At 46.7% G+C, this 17,009-nt stretch overlaps 1 pseudogene; it reads left to right on the top strand.

Moving 5' to 3' along the window:
* The first annotated feature begins 358 nt into the window (after nucleotides 1–358).
* Nucleotides 359–16,911, top strand: LOC145862274 (T-box transcription factor T-like; annotated as a pseudogene).
* The last annotated feature ends 98 nt before the right edge of the window (nucleotides 16,912–17,009 follow it).

Raw genomic sequence — 17,009 nt, 5'->3', positions numbered from 1 at the left:
GTGCTTTATTGGAGGAAAACTTCCAAGCATGTATTTTGCAGAGAAAGTTTTTTTTTTAACAAATATAATTAAAATATCTTCTGTCTATCTGATTAGAGCTTGAGCATCAGAAATAAATTATTGTATGCATTAGCCTATAGAGCTGAGTCCTACCCATCAGAACATACAGTCTTCAGTATAGAGCTTAGTCAAACTATACCTTAAAGTTAGAATCTCGGTTTCTTTCTGCAGGTGTGTTTGATATGGGCTAGTGTATGTGTAAATATTGACAGATTGAAGTAATAAAGCATGGTGAGCAATCGATTTCAGACACATTACCCAACCTTCCTAGTCCTACTCATATGGCCGCACACAACCAATGGCTGACCAGACGGAATACATCAAAGCTAAGAACAGCCAACCAGCGATCATCCAAAGAACTATCCGGCGACGGACTGTGATTTAGGAGTAGGCTATATATTTGGAAACTTGCAATCTAGTGGAGAAGATTGGATCTATCCAAGGGGACATATGAGGGGACAGATAGCGTATTTGGGAGCATAAAAGCGGCCCAAAATCAACTTTTTATTTTTGCATCGAAAGGCGTAGCCGCGTAATACGTTATTTTTCAACCGTGGAGCTGTTGGATAGAATGTCCATAGGTGGCGGGGCGGGGCGGCCCGGGGAAGACGACACAGTACGGGGTGGACCACCTTCTCACGGCCGTGGAGAACGAGCTACAGGCGGGAAGCGAAAAGGGCGATCCCAAGGAGAGACAACTCAAAGTCGACTTGGATGAGAACGAACAGTGGCAGAAGTTCACGGAACTCACAAATGAAATGATAGTAACCCAAAGTGGCAGGTAATCCATTCCATTGACATGTTTTGTATGGCATATATATATATATATATATATATATATATATATATATATATATATATATATATATATATATATTGAAGACATCAAAATGATTAAATAACATATATGGAATCATGTAGTAACCAAAAAAAGTGTTTAACAAATGAAAATATATTTTAGATTATTTAAAGTAGCCACCCTTTGTCTTGATGACAGCTCTGCACACTCTTGGCATTTTCTCAACCAGCTTCATGAAGTAGTCACCTGGAATGCATTTCAATTAACAGGTGTGCCTTGATAAAAGTTCATTTGTGGAATTTCTTTCTTCTTAATGTGTTTGAGCCAATCAGTTGTGTTGTGACAAGGTAGGGTTGTTATACAGAAGATATCCCTATTTGGTAAAAGACCAAGTCTATATAATGGCAAGAACAGCTCAAATAAGCAAAGAGAAACGATAGTCCCTCATTGCTTTTAAGGCATTAAAGTCAGTCAATCCGGAAAATTTCAAGAACTTTGAAAGTTTCTTCAAGTGCAGTCGCAAAAACCATCAAGCTCTATGATGAAACTGGCTCTCATGAAGACCACCACAGGAAAGGAAGACAGAGTTACCTCTGCTGCAGAGGATAAGTTCATTAGAGTTACCAGCCTCAGAAATTGCAGCCCAAATAAATGCTTCAGAGTTCAAGTAATAGACACATCAACGACAACTGTTCAGAGGAGACGGCGTGAATCAGGCCGTCATGGTCAAATTGCTGCAAATAAAACCACTACTAAAGGACACCAATAAGAAGAAGAGACTTACTTGGGCCAAGAAACACGAGCAATGGACATTAGGCCGGTGGAAATCTGTCTTTTGGTCTGATGAGTCCAAATTTGAGAGAATTCCAAGAATGCCAAGAGTGTGCAAAGCTGTCACCAAGGCAAAGGGTGGCTACTTTGAAGAATCTCAAATATAAAATACATTTTGATTTATTTAACAATTTTTTGTTTATTATATGATTCCATATGTGTTAGTTCATATTTTTGATGAGTTTTAAAGAAAATAGTTTTAAAAACAAAAAAACTTAAATGAGTAGGTGTCCAAACTTTTGACTTGTACTGTATATGTACTGTGTGAGGCTCATACAATGTAGAATATATATATATTCTACATTGTATGATTTTTGGTTACTTTAAGCCTATTATCATGTTGTCATGTTGTTTTGCTGCCATGCTTTGTTGTTGTCTCAGGTCTCTCTTTATGTAGTGTTGTGGTGTCTCTCTTGTCATGATGTGTGTTTTGTCCTATATTTTCATTGTAAAAATAATTTGTTCTTAACTGACTTGCCTAGTTAAATGAAGGTCAAATTAAAATAACATTTAAATTATTTATGTTTCGGCTACCTGATAGAATTCATGTGCCAAATGAAACTAAATAGCCTTTTCTTTAGAACGGTCTTTTAAATTCGTATGTCTTGTTCATTTATAAATAGAAGAAAGCAGGTAGGCCTATATAACAAATGTATAGTGTTGAACGTGTGATCAAAACATTGCTATGATATCACAGTAATTAAATGAAAAAAGATTGCACACCTTCATTCATGCCATATATTTAGAGTTTTTCTGTAAGGTCTAAACCTTACGTAACACTTACGCTTATTAATATTCACATGGTCTATACATTAAACCAGGTGTTCACTTGACATCAGCGTCATCAATGCCCAATATCCTAAAATAGATTATATATACTGTATTACTAGAATGGATGAAATAAGAACACCTTCTATTCTATCTTCCTTTGTTTCAAAGGCGCATGTTCCCGGTGCTGAAAGTGGATGTTTCTGGGCTGGATCCGAACGCCATGTACTCGTTCCTGCTGGACTTCGTGGCTGCGGACAACCACTGGTGGAAATACATTAACGGGGAGTGGGTTCCTGGGGGCAAGCCCGAGCCTCAAGTCCCGAGCTGCGTATACATCCACCCGGAGCGTGCTGGATGAAAGATTGGGTCTCATTCAGTAAAGTCAAACTCACCAACAAACTTAATGGAGGAGGCCAGGTTAGGGTGATAACAGTCTTATCAATTAAAATGTATAGGCTTTTGAGTGCTATAATTTTTCAATGATTTTGATAACCATTTAGATAGGAAAATGTAAAGTAATGGAGCTTATCCTACGTGTAAACACCATCAATCACAATTTTCGATTTAAATAAAAGGTACGTCGATTTTCAACTGAAACCGAAAGCCTATTATTGAACTTTTGCTTTATTTTTGGTATATATATATATTTTTTAGATCATATTGAACTCATTGCATAAATATGAGCCACGTATCCATATCGCGGGCTTCGGAGGGCCTCAGAAGATGATCACGAGTGTCACGTCCTGACCATAGTAAGTTGTTATTTTCTATGGTAGAGTAGGTCAGGACGTGGCAGGGGGTGTTTGTTCCATGTTTTATATTTCTATGTTTAGTTCTAGTTTTTCTATTTCTATGTTGGGATTGTTTGGGTTGATCTCTAATTTGAGGCAGCTGATCCTCGTTGCCTCTGATTAGAGATCATATTTAAGTAGGGGTTTTTCGCTTCCTGTTTTGTGGGTGATTATCTTTTGAGTAGTGTGTTTTCCTCTCTGCATCACAGTTTGTTGTTTTTCAAGTATTTAAGTGTATTGTATTCAGTTTCACGTTTAATAAATATGTGGAACCACAACCATGCTGCGCGTTGGTCTGATCATTCAATCAACCGTGACAACGAGCCACTCCTTCCCGGAGACGCAGTTCATAGCCGTCACAGCCTACCAGAACGAAGAGGTACATTGTTGCGTTACTTTTAATACGTTCTGTATTTTTATAGACACTGTAGATTTAACATACATTTTGTATTTGTTTATGCGGAAAATTCCAATGAGTAGTCCTAGGTTTATGCACCATTATGTAGAAATATACTTTTTCTATTGGTCGTTTCAGTAAGAGGAAAATGGTCAAACTATGTTTATTGAGATTAGCCATTTTATAATTAATACTGTATTGTATGTATTACCAATTTTGAATTGTATTTTCCCTAGTGGTTAGAGCGTTGGACTAATAACCGAAAAGTTGCAAGATCAAATCCCCGAGCGGACAAGGTAAAAATCTGTCGTTCTGCCCTGAACAAGGCAGTTAACCCACTGTTCCTAGGCCGTCATTGAAAATAAGAATATGTTCTTAACTGACTTGCCTAGTTAAATAAAGGTAAAATAAATCAAATAAGACATATTATATGGGAGAGAACATCATGTATAGATAGCTGGAGAAAGTAGTGTAATGGGCCTATTGGTACATTTGGGACTTTTCAGGAATAAATGTGCAGGTGTGCTGATTCTCAGAAATGGGTTAAATGTACTATTTGTTGTGTTCTATTTGTATGACGCTGTGTTTGTGTTACCACTCTGCTTCCAATCGGCACCTTATGCAATCATCACCCTCCTGGATGAGAAGGTCAACCATGGTCAGTTAGCATTCTGGGGGGGAGATTATAGCCAACTATCTTCCATGGAACATTCTGTCACAGCCTGAACAATTTTCCCCTCGTCCCAAAGAGGAGAGAAAAGGAGAGACGTTGATTACTGTGTGCTTGTATGTTGTGACTATGCAATATATCCCCCCTCCCCCTCTGGAGATTGTGTGGTGTGCCGCAGGGATTAATTATTGGACCTCTGTTATTTCTGATCTAAATATGTCCTGCCCAATGCATCCAAAGTGCTCTCCCAGGCAATGTTTTCTTTTATGATACAATTGTGTTCTACTCTTGAAACGATCTCAATTACCTTATTAATGATGAACGGTGTAAAGTGGGCGGGGGGGTCATGGTCCAGATCAATCTAACGTCGATCGGTTTAGGCTACTACATGATACTCGCATTTGCTCTCATTGGCTTGTATACATGGATGGCAAGGGAAGACAGGCTTCCCCAAAAAATGTATCAAGACACAAAAAAAAGTGTGTGTGTATATACACAGTACATTTGGAAAGTATTCAGACCCCTTGTGTCATGCCCTGACCATAAAGAGCCCTCAGTTCTCTATGGTGTTTAGGTCAGAGTGTGACTGGGGGATGTTCTAGTCAGTTTATTTCTATGTTGGTGAGTTATATAGTTCCCAATTAGAGGCAGCTGGTAATCGTTGCCTCTGATTGGGGATCATATTTAGGAAGCTCTTTCTCCCACCTGCATTTGTGGGATATTGTTTTGTGTATGTGCTTGTTGCACCAGTTAGGTCACGTTTCGTTGTTTGTTTTGTGGAAGTTTCACTGTATATTAAAGATGTGGAACTCTAATCACGCTGCGCCTTGGTCCGTCTTTCCTCACGAACGTGACACCTTGACTTTTTCGACATTTTGTTACGTTACAATCTTATTCTACATTTTATTAAATTGTTTTTTTCCCCTCATCAATCTACACACAACACCACATAATGACAAAGCAAAAACAGGTTTTTAGATGTCTTTGCTAATTTATAGAAAATAAAACTGATATCACTTTCAGGTAAGTATTCAAACAATTTACTCAGTACTTTGTTGAAGCACCTTTGGCAGCGATTACAGCCTTGAGTATTCTTGGGTACGATGCTACAAGCTTGGCACACCTGTATTTGTGGAGTTTCTCTACAGATCCTCTCAAGCTCTGTCAGGTTGGATGGGAAGCGTCGCTATATTCAGGTGTCTCCAGAGATGTTCAATCCCATATAAATCCAGTTCTATGCACAAACTACACCGGCATATGGGAACTGTGCACCCAACTGTGAAGCTAGCTGTAACGGAGCTTCGAGAAACTAGCGGGCCTGCTAGTGATAGTGGTGGAGCCAGCACCTCCACACGTGGAGATAAATCAACTCAGCCAAGTAGGCCTACTCCGTGACCCACAGCAATGCAGTCTTCTATGGACCAATTTATGCCAAAGTCTGTCTGTAGCAAAACGAGGCCAAATTGATATTGCATTGGCTAAAATGATTGTCACCGTTTTCTATCGTGGAGGAGAGGTTTTAGAAATTATAGCAAGTCTAAATCCAATGTACACAATTCCAAGCAGGAAATCCCTTTTAAAATCACTTATTCCACAACTGTACGAGAGCACACAGGCTTCAGTGAGGGAAAGAGTCAAAAAACCTACTGCAGTTTGCCTTACCACTGACTGCTGGACATCAAGGGTAACCACTTCTTACATGTCACTTCACTGAAGATTTTTCGCTGTCTTCTGGACTGCTTTGAGTTTAGCAACAGACACACCTCAGAACTTGGTAGAGGAACTGTTGAGTGGCCAGAGAATGGCAAGTAGATGGAAAAGTGGTCTGTTGTCTTAACGACAATACAGCTAACATAACCAAAGCCATGAAAATGTTAAAATAAACCCATCATCCATGTCTTGCCCACAGAATCAACCTGATTGTAAGAGATGTTCTGAAGGTGATGAATCCCACTGTGGGCAAAGTGAAAGCAGCTGTGGAATACTTCCACAGGAGCACAGTAGGTGCTGAAAAACTAAAGTCTACACAACGCCAGATGGAGATGCATGAGCTGAGGCCTAAACAAGACTGCACTACAAGGTGGAATTCAACATTTTATATGTTGAAGTGGTTTCTTGAGGCAAAGGATGCCATCTCTGCCCTGGCTATTGTCAATGCACCTGTTGATGCTCTGACCCAAGAAGAATGGGAGGTGGTGGAGGTGCAGAGTCCTGGAACCCTTTGAGCAGGTCACTGTGAGATCAGTGGAAAGGTACAGTAAGCAGTTATTACAACATTATTTAATTCAGTATTATATATGAATATGAGCAGTAGATGAGAATGTAGTATCAGTAGACAAGGCAGAGTTCATCTCAGCCTATGCTACCCTCCAGTCCCTCGACTTCTTGTCACTGACAGAAACATGGATTACCACAGAAAACACTGCTACTCCTACTGCTCTCTCCTCGTCTGACCACGTGTTCTCGCATACCCCGAGAGCATCTGGTCAGCGGGGTGGTGGCACTGGAATCCTCATCTCTCCCAAGTGGACATTTTCTCTTTCTCCCCTGACCCATCTGTCTATCTCCTCCTTTGAATTCCATGCTGTCACAGTCACTAGTCCATTCAAGCTTAACATCCTTATCATTTATCGCCCTCCAGGTTCCCTTGGAGAGTTCATCAATGAGCTTGACGCCTTGATAAGCTCCTTTCCTGAGGATGGCTCACCCCTCACAGTTCTTGATGACTTTAACCTCCCTACGTCTACCTTTGACTCATTTCTCTCTGCCTCCTTCTTTCCACTCCTCTCCTCTTTTAACCTCACCCTCTCACCGCCCCCGCTACTCACAAGGCAGGCAATACGCTTGACCTGTTCTTCTACCAATCTCACTGCAACTCCCCTCCAAGTCTCCGACCACTACCTTGTATCCTTTTCCCTCTTGCTCTCCTCCAACACTACTCACACTGCCCCTACTCAGATGGTATTGCGCCGTCGCAACCTTCGCTCTCTCTCTCCCGCTACTCTCTCCTCTTCCATCCTATCATCTCTTCCCTCTACTCAATCCTTCTCCAACCAATCTCCTGATTCTGCCTCCTCAAGCCTCCTCTCCTCCCTTTCTGCATCCTTTGACTCTATGTCCCCTATCCTCCCGGCCGGCTCGGTCCTCCCCTCCTGCTCCGTGGCTTGACGACTCATTGCAAGCTCCCAGAACAGGGCTCCGGGCAGCCAAGTGGAAATGGAGGAAAACTAGCCTCCCTGCGGACCTGGCATCTTTTCACTCCCTCCTCTCTACATTTTCTTCCTCTGTCTCTGCTGCTAAAGCCACTTTCTACCACTCTATATTCCAAGCATCTGCCTCTAACCCTAGGAAGCTCTTTGCCACCTTCTCCTCCCTCCTGAATCCTCCACCCCCCCCCCCCCCCCCCCCTCTGCGGATGACTTCGTCAACCATTTTGAAAAGAAGGTTGAGACGACATCCGATCCTCATTTGTTAAGTCAAACGACACCGCTGGTCCTGCTCACATTGCCCTACCCTATGCTTTGACCTCTTTCTCCCCTCTCTCTCCAGATGAAATCTTGCGACTTGTGACGGCCGGCCGCCCAACAACCTGCCCGCTTGACCCTATCCTCTCTTCTCCAGACCATTTCCGGAGAACTTCTCCCTTACCTCACCTCGCTCATCAACTCATCCTTTACCGCTGGCTATGTCCCTTCCGTCTTCAAGAAAGCGAGAGTTGCACCCCTTCTCAAAAAACCTACACTCGATCCCTCCGATGTCAACAACTACAGACCAGTATCCCTTCTTTCTTTTCTCTCCAACTCTTGAGCGTGCCGTCCTTGGCCAGCTCTCTTGCTATCTCTCTCAGAATGACCTTCTTGATCCAAATCAGTCAGGTTTCAAGACTGGTCATTCAACTGAGACTGCTCTTCTCTGTGTCACGGAGGCTCTCCGCACTGCTAAAGCTAACTCTTTCCTTTGCTCTCATCCTTCTAGACCTATCTGCTGCCTTTGATACTGTGAACCATCAGATCCTCCTCTCCACCCTTTCCGAGTTGGGCATCTCCGGCGCGGCTCACTCTTGGATTGCGTCCTACCTGACAGGTTGCTCCTACCAGGTGGCGTGGCGAGAATCTGTCTCCGCACCACGTGCTCTCACCACTGGTGTCCCCCAGGGCTCAGTTCTAGGCCCTCTCCTATTCTCGCTATACACCAAGTCACTTGGCTCTGTCATATCCTCACATGGTCTCTCCTATCATTCCTACGCAGACGACACACAATTAATGTTCTCCTTTCCCCCTTCTGATAACCAGGTGGCGAATTGCATGTCTGGCAGACATATCAGTGTGGATGACGGATCACCACCTCGGCAAGACGGAGCTGCTCTTCCTCCCGGGGAAGGACTGCCCGTTCCATGATCTCGCCATCACGGTTGAGAACTCCATTGTGTCCTCCTCCCAGAGTGCTAAGAGCCTTGGCGTGACCCTGGACAACACCCTGTCGTTCTCCGCTAACATCAAGGTGGTGACCCGATCCTGTAGGTTCATGCTCTACAACATTCGCAGAGTACGACCCTGCCTTACACAGGAAGCGGCGCAGGTCCTAATCCAGGCACTTGTCATCTCCCGTCTGGATTACTGCAACTCGCTGTTGGCGGGGCTCCCTGCCTGTGCCATTAAACCCCTACAACTCATCCAGAACGCCGCAGCCCGTCTGGTGTTCAACCTTCCCAAGTTCTCTCACGTCACCCCGCTCCTCCGCACACTCCACTGGCTTCCAGTTGAAGCTCGCATCTGCTACAAGACCATGGTGCTTGCCTATGGAGCTGTGAGGAGAACGGCACCTCCGTACCTTCAGGCTCTGATTAGTCCCTACACCCAAACAAGGGCACTGCGTTCATCCACCTCTGGCCTGCTGGCCCCCCTACCTCTGCGGAAGCACAGTTCCCGCTCAGCCCAGTCAAAACTGTTCGCTGCTCTGGCACCCCAATGGTGGAACAAGCTCCCTCACGACGCCAGGACAGTGGAGTCAATCACCACCTTCCGGATACACCTGAAACTCCACCTCTTTAAGGAATACCTGGGATAGGATAAAGTAATCCTTCTAACCCCCCCCCAAAATTTTTTTTTTATAGATGTACTATTGTAAAGTGGTTGTTCCACTGGATATCATAAGGTGAATGCACCAATTTATAAGTCGCTCTGGATAAGAGCGTCTGCTAAATTACGTAAATGTAAATGTAAAACATGAACTAATAAGTTACTGTTCTCTCTTTTCAGCTATCTGACAGCCTCAAAAATGATACTCCTGTGTAAGGGTCTGCAGCAAAACACAGCCAGCCGCCAGAGAGAAGCAAATGTAACCACAGGACATGTGACAGAGTTGGTGGACACCCTATGTTCATTAATGGACAGAAAGCTGCACAGAATGGTATATAATCACGTGCTATCAGAAACCACAGGTTTTGACCCCAGGTTTAAGAAGTTAGCCTTCAGTGATGCCAGAGCGAATGATGAGGCTCTTCAAAGAATAACCTCAGCAGCAGGGAGGGACAGCCCCAGTAGTCAGCTGGCTCAGGCACCAGGGCAACAGGAAGAAGAGGGATCAGATGGAGCAGAAGCACCAGCAGTAGTGCCACAAACGTCTGCTGTTTGAATGATGTTTGACGAGAGAGCAACTGGGGATGCAGCACGAAGGAATCCCTCAGCAGATGCCATAATGGAGGTCCGATCCTATTTGGAGGATCTGCAGATCCTCTGAGCTGGTGGAAGAACAAGACCTCTCTCTACCCACGACTTACTAAAGTTATGACAGGGAGACTCTGCATAGTGGCCACATCCGTTCCTGTTAAGGCTTGGTAATTGTGGAGGAGGAATGAGGCGCAGGAACCAGCGAACACAGGGTAGTGGTGTTTTTAATATACACTCACCAAAAAAAAACAAATGTTCCCACACACAGGGGAGAAAATACATGCGGCGTACAACAACGTCGACATGAACACAAGCCGTCACACAAGAAACAATCATTAATCCCGCACGAACAGGAGCGGGCCAGCTAAACTAAATAGCCCCTCTAATGGCTAATTGACCACAGGTGTCACAAAATAAAAAAAGGGAAAAGCAAAAGGGAATCGGTGGCAGCTAATAGGCCGGTGACGACGACCGCCGAGCGCCACCCGAGCAGGAGGGGGCGCCACCGTCGGTGGGAATCGTGACAGTACCCCCCTCCTGACGCGCGGCTCCCGCAGCGCGCCGACACCGGCCTCGAGGTCGACCCGGAGGGCGAGGGGCAGGGCGATCCGGACGGAGGTGGTGGAACTCCCTCAACATAGATGGGTCCAGGACGTCCGCCGCCGGCACCCAGCACCTCTCCTCCGGGCCGTACCCCTCCCAGTCCACGAGGTACTGTAGGCCCCTCGCCCGGCGTCGCGAGTCCAGAATGGCCCTTACGCTGTACGCCGGGGACCCCCCGATGTCCAGAGGGGGCGGAGGGACCTCCGGCACCTCATCTTCGTGAAGGGGACCAGCTACCACCGGCCTGAGGAGAGACACATGAAACGAGGGGTTAATACGGTAATAGGAAGGGAGTTGCAACCGATAACACACCTCGTTTATCCTCCTCAGGACTTTGAAGGGCCCCACACACTGCGGCCCCAGCTTCCGGCAGGGCACGCGGAGGGGCAGGTTCCGGGTCGAGAGCCAGACCCTGTCTCCCGGTGCGAACACGGGCGCCTCACTGCGGTGGCGGTCAGCACTCCTCTTCTGCCGCGCACTGGCCTCCTTTAGTGAGTCCTGGACGGCTCTCCAGGTCTCCTTGGAGTGCTGGACCCAGTCCTCCACCGCAGGAGCCTCGGTCTGACTCCGGTGCCATGGTGCCAGGACCGGCTGGTAACCTAACACACACTGAAAGGGTGATATGTTAGTAGAGGAGTGGCGAAGTGAGTTCTGGGCTAACTCAGCCCAGGGAATATACCTCGCCCACTCCCCTGGCCGGTCCTGGCAATACGACCTCAGGAACCTGCCCACCTCCTGGTTCACCCTCTCCGCCTGCCCATTGCTCTCGGGGTGATAACCGGAGGTCAAACTGACCGAGACCCCCAGCCGCTCCATAAACGCTCTCCAGACCCTGGATGTGAACTGGGAACCTCGATCAGAGACAATGTCCTCCGGCACCCCGTAGTGCCGGAAGACGTGGGTAAATAGGGCCTCCGCAGTCTGCAGGGCCGTAGGGAGACCGGGCAATGGGAGGAGACGGCAGGACTTAGAGAACCGATCCACAACCACCAGAATCGCCGTGTTCCCCTGAGAGGGGGGAAGATCTGTCAGGAAGTCAATGGACAGGTGCGATCATGGTCGTTGTGGAACGGGGAGGGGCTGTAACTTCCCTCTTGGTAGATGCCTAGGAGCCTTACTCTGGGCACACACCGAACAGGAAGAGACATAGGCCCTCACGTCCTTAGCTAAGGTGGGCCACCAGTACTTCCCCCTTAGACTCCCCACTGTCCTCGCCTCACCAGGATGACCCGCAGTAGGTAGCGTGTGCGCCCACCGAATCAAACGATCACGAACACCGAGCGGCACATACATGCGCCCCACGGGCACATGCGCAGGCGCAGGTTCCAACACCAATGCCCGCTCGATGTCCGCGTCCACCTCCCATACCACAGGTGCCACCAGCCTAGACGCTGGAATGATGGGAGTTGGATCGATGGGCCGGTCCTCCGTGTCATAGAGACGGGACAGCGCGTCGGCCTTAGTATTTAGGGAACCCGGTCTATAGGAGATGGTAAACCTAAACCGGGCGAAGAACATGGCCCACCTCGCCTGACGTGGATTCAGTCTCCTCGCTGCCCGGATGTACTCCAGGTTTCGGTGGTCGGTCCAGATGAGAAAGGGGTGTTTAGCCCCTCAAGCCAGTGCCGCCACACCCTCAAAGCTTTAACCACTGCTAGCAACTCCCTGTCCCCCACATCGTAGTTACGCTCCGCCGAACTGAGCTTCTTCGAAAAGAAAGCGCAGGGGCGGAGTTTCAATGGCGCACCCGAGCGCTGTGATAGCACGGCACCCACCCCAGCCTCGGATGCGTCCACCTCCACTACGAACGCTAAAGACGGGTCCGGGTGCGCCAACACGGGTGCGTCGGTGAACAGCGTCTTCAATTTCTTGAAGGCTCCGTCCGCCTCCGTCGACCATCGCAAACGCACCGGCCCCCCCTTCAGCAGTGAGGTAATGGGAGCCGCTACCTGGCCAAAACCCCGGATAAACCTCCGGTAGTAATTGGCAAAGCCTAAAAACCGCTGCACCTCCTTCACCGTGGTTGGAGTCGGCCAATTACGCACGGCCTTAACGCGGTCACACTCCATCACCACCCCCGTGGTGGAAATGCGATAACCCAGAAAGGAGACGGCTCGTTTGGAAAACTCACACTTCTCAGCCTTAACGTATAGGTCATGCTTCAGCAGTCTACCAAGCACCTTGCGCACCAGGGACACATGCGCGGAGCGGGTGGCGGAATATATCAGAATGTCATCGATATATACAATCACGCCCTGCCCGTGCAGGTCCCTGAGAATCTCGTCAACAAAGGATTGAAAGACGGCTGGAGCAAGGTCCTGAAGTCCAGCGCGAAGTCCTGGGCACTCCTCGTCTCCTGCCTGAGGTGGAACAGCCGTTCACCCGCCGCTCTTCCTTCTGGAGGGTGGTCGAACACGGCCCGAAAGCGGCGGGTGAACTCCGGGTAGTGGTCCCTCGCCGAGTCTGGACCGTTCCAGACCGCATTAGCCCACTCCAGAGCTCTGCCCGTCAGGCAGGAAACGAGGGCACTCACGCTCTCCTCCCCCGTGGGAGCAGGTCTAACGGTGGCCAGGTACAGCTCAAGCTGGAGCAAAAACCCCTGGCACCCAGCCGCCGCCCCATCGTACTCCCTCGGGAGCGCCAGACGAAGCGCGCCAGAGCCAGACGTCATGGGAGGCGAAGATGGCTGTATCGGGGCAGGTGGAGGTGGAGAGAGGATACCACTTCTCTCCCATCTGTCCATCCTCTCCATCATCTGGTCCATTGCCGATCCGATGCAATGGAGGACTGTCGTGTGGTGGAGTACGCGTTCCTCCATCGAGGGCAGAGGAGTGGCCGCTGCTCCCGCTGATTCCATGCCTTCTATCGTGGTGCGGGATTCTGTTAAGGCTTGGTAATTGTGGAGGAGGAATGAGGCGCAGGAACCAGCGAACACAGGGTAGTGGTGTTTTTAATATACACTCACCAAAAAAAAACAAATGTTCCCACACACAGGGGAGAAAATACATGCGGCGTACAACAACGTCGACATGAACACAAGCCGTCACACAAGAAACAATCATTAATCCCGCACGAACAGGAGCGGGCCAGCTAAACTAAATAGCCCCTCTAATGGCTAATTGACCACAGGTGTCACAAAATAAAAAAAGGGAAAAGCAAAAGGGAATCGGTGGCAGCTAATAGGCCGGTGACGACGACCGCCGAGCGCCACCCGAGCAGGAGGGGGCGCCACCGTCGGTGGGAATCGTGACAGTTCCCTCTGAGAGGGTCTTCTCGAAAACGTGACAAATAATTACTGAGAGAAGAAGTTTACATGTACTCAATTAGTGTTTGGTAGCCTTTCCTTTAAATTGGTTAACTTGGGTCAAACGTTTCAGGTAGCCTTCCCCAAGCTTCCCACAATAAGTTGGGTGAATATTGGCCCATTCCTCCTGACAGAACTGGTGTAACTGAGTCAGGTTTGTAGGCCTCCTTGCTTGCACACGCTTTTTCAGTTCTGCCCACACATTTTCTATTGGATTGAGGTCAGGGCTTTGTGATGGCCACTCCAATACCTTGACTTTGTTGACCTTAAGCCATTTTGCCACAACTTTGGAAGTATGCTTGGGGTCATTGTCCATTTGGAAGACCCATTTGCGACCAAGCTTTAACTTCATGACTGATGTCTTGAGATGTTGCTTCAATATATCCACATAATTTTCCAACCTTATGATGCCATCTATTTTGTGAAGTGCACCAGTCCCTCCTGCAGCAAAGCACCCCCACAACATGATGCTGCCACCCCCGTGCTTCACGGTTGGGATGGTGTTCTTCGGCTTGCAAGCCTCCCCCTTTATCCTCCAAACATAACGATGTTCATTATGGCCAAACAGTTCTATTTTTGTTTCATCAGACCATAAGATATTTCTCCAAAAAGTTTGATCTTTGTCATGTGCAGTTGCAAACCGTAGTCTGTCTTTTTTAATGGCGGTTTTGGAGCAGTGGCTTCTTCCTTGCTGAGCAGTCTTTCAGGTTATGTTGATATAGGACTCGTTTTACTGTGGATATAGATACTTTTGTACCTGTTTCCTCCAGCATTTTCACAAGGTACTTTGGTGTTGTTCTGGGATTGAATTGCACTTTTCGCACCAAGTATGTTCATCTCTAGGAGACAGAAAGCGTCTCCTTCCTGAGCGGTTTGACGGCTGTGTGGTCCCATGGTGATTTTACTTGCGTACTATTGTTTGTATAGATGAACATGGTACCTTCAGGCATTTGGAAATTGCTCCCAAGGATGAACCAGACTTGTGGAGGTCCACAATTCTTTTTCTGAGGTCTTGGCTGATTTCTTTTGATTTTCCCATGATGTCAAGCAGAGGCACTGAGTTTGAAGATAGGCCTTGAAATACATCCACAGGTACACCTCCAATTGACTCAAATGATGCCAATTAGCTTATCAGAAGCTTCTAAAGTCTACATAATTTTCTGGAATTTTCCAAGCTGTTTAAAGGCACAGTCAATTTAGTGTATGTAAACTTCTGACCCACTGGAATTGTGATACAGTGAAATAATCTGTCTATAAACAATTGTTGGAAAAATTACTTGTGTCATGCACAAAATAGATGTCCTAACCGACTTGCCAAAACTATAGTTTGTTCACAAGAAATTATTGGAGTGGTTGAAAAATGAGTTTTAATGACTCCAACCTAAGTGTATGTAAACTTCTAACTTCAACTGTATATGCACTTTGTTTATATACATTAAAAAGTTACACTTTAAATGCAAATGTTTAATAGCATTTTTTTCATAACAAACCAATGCATTTTTAAATACGTTGTAGTTAAGGTAGAGTATTATTTCATTTAATAACTTAATTAGAATTGTTTTAACACCAATCATAGTCAAACTATCGCCAACTGTTTGTTTGACTTGAAAAAATACAAAAACATATTATTTTTTAAAGAGCTGTTTGGGAGCCAAAAGAGACTGCTCTTTTTGGTGAGCTGAGCCGAAGGATCCGGCTCATTGAAAACAACCGGAACGCCCATCACTACCATGCAATTCTAATGGTTTATGTTAGACACGTGTGGGATAATGACTTCGAGGAGCAGTTCCTTTTTAGTGCTGATTTTCCCACCACCACTGCAGAGGCTGTCTTTAACACAATTGATATGCATTTGTGCTCCGTGGGACTGGTCTGGGATGAGTGCGTCGGTGTGACCACTGATGGGGCAGCTGCCATTACGGGAAAGCACTCCGGAGTAATAAAGCGGATCCTGGAGAGAGCATCGAGTGCGACGTGGAACCACTGCTTCCTACACAGGGAGCCATTGGCAGCGAAGGACATGGTGCCTGAGCTCCACAACACTCTCCAGGGTTGTGATCAAGTGTGTCAGCTATATAAAAAGAAAAGGTGTTTCCAGGCCTTCTGTAGGGATATGAGGAGCTAGCACCAGCAGGTGCTTTATCATGCAGAGGTCCGCTGGCTTTCCAGGGGTAAAGTGTTGGGTCCCTTTTATGTGCTTCAAGCGGATATTGCTGCATTTCTTTCGGAAGACAAGTCACCTCTGCCCGAACATTTCGATTATGAGGAATGTCTCGCACGGGTTGCCTACCTGGCAGATATTTTTGATCATCTGAATTCGCTCAATGTGTCAATGCAAGGGAGGGGGCACAATCGATTTGAACAGAGGGACCAAGTGGATAACCTTCAAGATGAAGCTTACTGTCACGTCCTGACCATAGAGAGCTCTTATTTTCTATGGTAGAGTAGGTCAGGGCGTGACTGGGGGGGTTTATCTAGTTTATTTAGTTCTATGTTGTTTTGGTTCTAGTTTCTTTTTTCTGTTGCGATTTTTGTTAGATCCCCAATTAGAGGCAGCTGGTCATCGTTGTCTCTAATTGGGGATCATATTTAAGTAGTTGTTTTTCCCACCTGTGTTTGTGGGAGATTATTTTGAGTTAGTGCATGTTGCACCTCTTTCGTCACGGTTTGTGTTTTGTTTGTAGTTTGTTTTGCAAAGTTTCACATTCAAATAAAAGATGTGGAACGATACCCACGCTGCGCTTTGGTCTCCTTCCTACGACGAACGTGACAGTTACCGTTTGGGGAAAAGTCATGTTTCTAATGGGAGTATTGACGTTTCCTAATGATGATTTCGAGATTCAGAATCTGATCAACAAAGCACACGGCGACACTGAAAAAACCCGTTAAACAGCATCTTGTCAAGCTGCAGGGAAAGTTTTGCCACTACTTCCTGGAGGAGAACAGGAGACAAGACGACTGGATACGGGACCCCTTTCGAGAGGAGATGAGAAGCGTCACGTTGCCAAGCAACTGAAGAGGATCAGCTGGTGGAGCTGTCGTTTGATTGCGGACTGAGCATGTTCATCGTGGAAATGACACTGCCACAGTTCTGGTGCAGCATAGTGGGAGAAT

Source organism: Salmo salar, chromosome 19 (assembly GCF_965601325.2).
Source record: "Salmo salar chromosome 19, fSalSal1, whole genome shotgun sequence".
NCBI classification, from domain to species: Eukaryota; Metazoa; Chordata; class Actinopteri; order Salmoniformes; family Salmonidae; genus Salmo; species Salmo salar.
This window is presented reverse-complemented; position numbering and strand designations above follow the sequence as displayed.